Source organism: Harmonia axyridis, chromosome X, assembly GCF_914767665.1.
Source record: "Harmonia axyridis chromosome X, icHarAxyr1.1, whole genome shotgun sequence".
Classification (NCBI taxonomy): Eukaryota; Metazoa; Arthropoda; class Insecta; order Coleoptera; family Coccinellidae; genus Harmonia; species Harmonia axyridis.
The window spans coordinates 38,589,850-38,596,305 of record NC_059508.1 but is presented as its reverse complement, the minus strand read 5'-3'; the positions used below and the strand labels follow the sequence as shown (position 1 = coordinate 38,596,305).

At 45.4% G+C, this 6,456-nt stretch overlaps 1 non-coding gene across 1 annotated transcript; it reads left to right on the top strand.

Annotated features, from left to right (window-relative positions):
* Positions 1–5,390: 5,390 nt before the first annotated feature.
* LOC123688449 lies at positions 5,391–5,509 on the top strand. Its single transcript, XR_006749970.1, has one exon. It is a non-coding gene; the product is annotated as a 5S ribosomal RNA (ribosomal RNA).
* Positions 5,510–6,456: the final 947 nt, after the last annotated feature.

Here is a 6,456-nt window from a genome sequence, read left to right as displayed (position 1 = left end):
GGGCAGGGACGTAATCAACGCGAGCTTATGACTCGCGCTTACTGGGAATTCCTCGTTCATGGGGAACAATTGCAAGCCCCAATCCCTAGCACGAAGGAGGTTCAACGGGTTACCCGGTCCTCTCGGACAGGGAAGACACGCTGATTCCTTCAGTGTAGCGCGCGTGCGGCCCAGAACATCTAAGGGCATCACAGACCTGTTATTGCTCAATCTCGTGCGGCTAGAAGCCGCCTGTCCCTCTAAGAAGAATATAATGTACGCAGACAGTAAAAACCCACCGACCGAAGCCGGGGGCCTTTGAGGATGTCTAATACGCCTAGTTAGCAGGCTAGAGTCTCGTTCGTTATCGGAATTAACCAGACAAATCGCTCCACCAACTAAGAACGGCCATGCACCACCACCCACCGAATCAAGAAAGAGCTCTCAATCTGTCAATCCTTCCGGTGTCCGGGCCTGGTGAGGTTTCCCGTGTTGAGTCAAATTAAGCCGCAGGCTCCACTCCTGGTGGTGCCCTTCCGTCAATTCCTTTAAGTTTCAGCTTTGCAACCATACTTCCCCCGGAACCCAAAAGCTTTGGTTTCCCGGAAGCTGCCCGCCGAGTCATCGGAGGAACGTCGGCGGATCGCTAGCTGGCATAGTTTATGGTTAGAACTAGGGCGGTATCTGATCGCCTTCGAACCTCTAACTTTCGTTCTTGATCAATGAAAACGTTTTTGGCAAATGCTTTCGCTTCTGTCCGTCTTGCGACGATCCAAGAATTTCACCTCTAACGTCGCAATACGAATGCCCCCATCCGTTCCTGTTAATCATTACCTCGAGGTTCCGAAAACCAACAAAATAGAATCGAGGTCCTGTTTCATTATTCCATGCATAAAATATTCTGGCAAAATTTCAGCCTGCTTTAAGCACCTTAGTTTGTTCAAAGTAAAAGTGCCGGCCCACCTCGACACTCAGTGAAGAGCACCGCGGCGGGGCAATTTGGGCCGCCCTTGCGAACGACCCGCCGGCAGGACGTCTCGCGACACGCCAGTTGACACCGCGAACGATGAACCGGACGGCGCGAGACACAAATTCGACTACGAGCTTTTTAACCGCAACAACTTTAATATACGCTATTGGAGCTGGAATTACCGCGGCTGCTGGCACCAGACTTGCCCTCCAATGGATCCTCGTTAAAGGGTTTAGAGTGTACTCATTCCGATTACGGGGCCTCGGATGAGTCCCGTATCGTTATTTTTCGTCACTACCTCCCCGATCTGGGAGTGGGTAATTTGCGCGCCTGCTGCCTTCCTTGGATGTGGTAGCCATTTCTCAGGCTCCCTCTCCGGAATCGAACCCTGATTCCCCGTTACCCGTAACAACCATGGTAGGCGCAGAACCTACCATCGACAGTTGATAAGGCAGACATTTGAAAGATGCGTCGCCGGTACGAGACCATGCGATCAGCTTAAAGTTATTCAGAGTCACCAAATTGTACGATGACGAGCGAACCCGCCACCTATTGGTTTTGATCTAATAAAAGCGCTCCTTCCGTTCCCGGTCGGAGCTCTATTTGCATGTATTAGCTCTAGAATTACCACAGTTATCCAAGTAAATGTGGGTACGATCTAAGGAACCATAACTGATTTAATGAGCCTTTCGCGGTTTCACCTTAATTTGGCTTGTACTGAGACATGCATGGCTTAATCTTTGAGACAAGCATATGACTACTGGCAGGATCAACCAGGGAACTGCGTGCTTATACGATCGGTCCACGAGATTGCCGGTATGGCCAAACCCGTTCGCCTCTCGTCATGTGGCACTAGCCATGTCGATTGACTTCGACTAGCGCCGCACATCAGTAAGTGCAAGTCCTCGACGAAACGACGTAACAGCCCCCAGTCAGCATGAGACTCAAGCTATATATACATCATCATCATCTCGGACAAAACACCGATCAAAAATGAGAAAGTTTCTAGAAACAATCCCTCGCCAAGGCGTCCATATATAATACGAACCCCCGGCTATCAACTAATTTCTTATACACATTCCATCTCGACCCTTCGCTATACATGTGAATATAACGACACGGTGATTCGAGATTCAACAATATTTGTCGCTCGGAACGAATTGAGTGGTTGCAAATTTTTTGTGAACATAACCCGCAACGGGCAGAGGATCACGATTTTAAGGTTGGTCGCTTAAAGGCCATTCGACTACAAAGAGACGAAGCGGACCGCGACCTCGCTGCATGAGGTTGACGAAAGCGACCCAAGATGCGAAAGCCGAAACCAACACACCTTGCCAGTACCCAAACGCCGAGGTCGGATTCGGGTCTACCACTTACCAACTGAATATCATCCTAAAAAGAACTCCAAACAGTCTAGGACAGGACCCATTCTCCACCCCTTCTATATATGTCAGGAGAACCCCGGATTCCCCTCCAGACACGATTTAGCAAACTTTTCCCGATCGATCCGACCCACCGAGGCCGTTTCGACCGTTCGCCGCGCCTACTAGAGCTGATTTCTTCGGACTCCGATCAGAAAATCCGCCGATGCATGTCGTTAACACCTAGTCCGCCTCGTCCGATCGATCGAGGCCGTTTCGACCGTTCGCCGCGCCTACTAGAGCTGATTTCTTCGGACTCCGATCAGAAAATCCGCCGATGCATGTCGTTAACACCTAGTCCGCCTCGTCCGATCGATCTAGGCCGTCTCGATCCACCCATCGCGCATCGAAAGTCGCATCTCTCGAACTCCGATCCGGAAATCGGCCGATGCATCACGTTAACTATTTCTTATATATCTAATATAATATACATCGAGACGGTAAGAATTCTTTTAATCGAAGATATACATATACTTCTCATCAATATCCAAAAGCTTATCGAAAAATAAATTACTCAACTTTTACGTGAAGAATCGTTCACCCAAACCTTATCCCCTATATATGTCAGGAGAACCCAAGGTTCCCCTCCAGACACGATTTAGCAAACTTTTCCCGATCGATCCGACCCACCGAGGCCGTCTCGACCGTCCGCTGCGCCTACTAGGGCCGATTTCTTCGGACTCCGATCAGAAAATATACCGATGCATGTCGTTAACACCTAGTCCGCCTCGTCCGATCTATCTAAACAGTCTCGACGCACCCAACACTCTTTCAAAGTCGGATTACTCGGACTCAATCTGAAAATGGACCGATGCATGACGTCAACACTTAGCCCGCCTCGTCTGATCGATCTAAGCCATCTCGACCCACCCAACACGCCTTCCAAGTCGGATCACTCGGACTTCGATCTGAAAATCTCCGGACTCATTTTTATGAATATCCCCAGTCAGTAAGAACGTTATTTCGCCAATATATACCAACAATAAACCATATTCCAATAGCTGAACCAAAAATATAATTCCCGATCCAAACGTTCTGCATCGCCCAACGCGACCACCTTCCCTATATATGTCAGGAGAGCACAGGGTTCCCCTCCAGACAACACTTACGCTCTATCCCCGACTCTCGGTCGATCGATAGGCCAGGTCAGCGGTGTCTGTTTCGGCCGAAGCTCGGACTTTGGTCAAAATGTTCCGATACAAAATTTGAACCAAGATAGATACAGATATGATTCCTTCTTAAATATACGTTGATTATCGAACAGAATATGGTAAATATTTTGCGATGACCGAGGATTTCATGAATTTTTTTTTTTTTCGAAAAAATTTTCTGTTATCGGAATTTCCTCAAATTTCATTTGGTTGCCTACTAATGCATATTAAAAACGATAATCAACAATCAGAATCATTATTTATCATTTATTTCAATTTTTATAATGAAAAACGTTCACGTCCTTTCGCGCCTCTCGATCGTCGTTTACGTGATGCATCGGTCAGCCCTAGTTTACGTGGTGCATCGGTAAGATCGAGTTCACGTTCTGCATCGGTAAGATCCAGTTCACGTGGTGCATCGGTAAGATCGAGATTACGTGGTGCATCGGTAAGATCGAGTTTACGTGGTGCATCGGTAAGATCCAATTCACGTTCTGCATCGGTAAGATCCAGTTCACGTGGTGCATCGGTGAGATCGAGTTTACGTTCTGCATCGGTGTGATCTAGTTTACGTTGTGCATCGGTAAGATCGAGATTACGTGAAGCATCGGTATGATCGAGTTTACGTTCTGCATCGGTCTGGACTTAGAGATATATTTTCGACGTGAAAATGTTCCGATACAACTTTTGAACCAGGATAGTTAGAGAGATGATTTTTTCTGGGATGTACGTTGATTGGGGAATGGATTGTGGAAAATAACTTGCCATGACCGAGGTGTTCTCGAATTTTTTTTTTTTTTCGAAAAATATTTTCTGATTTTGGATTTTACTCAAATTTGATTTCGTTGCCTTCTAATGTGTTCTAAAAGAGTAAATCAGTAATCAGAATCGAAAAATATTTTTCGGATTTTTTTTTTTTTGAAAAAAAATTTTCTGATTTTGGAATTTCCTCAAATTTGATTTGGTTGCCTTCTAATGTGTTTTTAAAGCGTAAATCAGTAATCAGAATCAATATTCATTGTCGACTTTAATTTTTATAAGGAAAAATGTTCACGTCCTTAAACGCCTCCCCATCATTAGCCCGAGTCCAAGTCGATGTCAGTCCCGAGCGGACGGTGTCAGATACTACCTATCGCCCCGGTCTGGACTTGGCGAGGTATTTCGACGTGAAATGTTCCGATACAACTTTTGAACCAGGATAGTTAGAGAGATGATTTCTTCTATGTTGTACGTTGATTGTGGAATGGATTGTGGGAAATAACTTGCCATGACCCAGGTGTTCTTGAATTTTTTTTTTTTTCGAAAAAAATTTTCTGATCTTGAAATTTCCTCAAATCTGATTGCGTTGCCTTCTAATGTGTTCTAAAAGAGTAAATCAGTAATCAGAATCAATATTCATTGTCGACTTTAATTTTTATAAGGAAAAATGTTCACGTCCTTAAACGCCTCTCCATCGTTACCCCGACTCCAAGACGATGTTAGACCGGAGCGGACGGTGTCAGATGCGACCGATCTCCCCGGTCTGGACTTAGCGAGATATTCCGACGTGAAATGTTCCGATACAAAAATTTAACTGTGATAGTTAGAGAGATGGTTCCTTTTGTGATGTACGTTGATTGTGTAATAGAATATGGAAATAAACTTGAGATGACCGAGGTCTTCTGGGATTTTTTTTTTTTTTCGAAAAATATTTTTCGATTTCGGAAATCCCTCAAATTTCATTGAGATATGTCCTAATGTGTTCTTAAAGCTTAAATCAACAATCAGAATTAATATCCAAAAGTTATTTCATTTTTTATGAGGAAAAACGTTCACGTCCTTTCCGCTCCCAAAAAGTGAGATATCATAGAAAATATCGCAATATATGTTGTTTACGGCCATACCACGCTGAAATTGCCAGTTCTCGTCAGAACACTGAAGCCAAGCAGCGTCGGGCGCGGTTAGTACTTGGATGGGTGACCGCTTGGGAACACCGCGTGCTGTAAGCTTTTTTTTTACGTTCTGCATCGGTCTGCCGAGATAACGTGGTGCATCGGTATGATCGAGTTTACGTTCTGCATCGGTAAGATCGAGATTACGTGATGCATCGGTAAGATTGAGATTACGTGGTGCATCGGTAAGATCGAGATTACGTGGTGCATCGGTAAGATCGAGTTTACGTGGTGCATCGGTAAGATCCAATTCACGTTCTGCATCGGTAAGATCCAGTTCACGTGGTGCATCGGTGAGATTGAGATTACGTGGTGCATCGGTAAGATCGAGTTTACGTGGTGCATCGGTAAGATCCAATTCACGTTCTGCATCGGTAAGATCCAGTTCACGTGGTGCATCGGTAAGATTGAGATTACGTGGTGCATCGGTAAGATCGAGTTTACGTGGTGCATCGGTAAGATCCAATTCACGTTCTGCATCGGTAAGATCCAGTTCACGTGGTGCATCGGTAAGATTGAGATTACGTGGTGCATCGGTAAGATCGAGTTTACGTGGTGCATCGGTAAGATCCAATTCACGTTCTGCATCGGTAAGATCCAGTTCACGTGGTGCATCGGTAAGATGGAGATTACGTGGTGCATCGGTAAGATCGAGATTACGTGGTGCATCGGTAAGATCTACTTTACGTTCTGCATCGGTCTGCCCTTGTTTACGTGGTGCATCGGTAAGATCGAGATTACGTGAAGCATCGGTATGATCGAGTTTACGTTCTGCATCGGTCTGCCCGATATTACGTGGTGCATCGGTTCAGCCCTAGTTTACGTTGTGCATCGGTCTGGACTTAGAGATATATTTTCGACGTGAAAATGTTCCGATACAACTTTTGAACCAGGATAGTTAGAGAGATGATTTTTTCTGTGATGTACGTCGATTGGGGAATGGATTGTGGAAAATAACTTGCCATGACCGAGGTGTCCTCGAATTTTTTTTTTTTTCGAAAAAA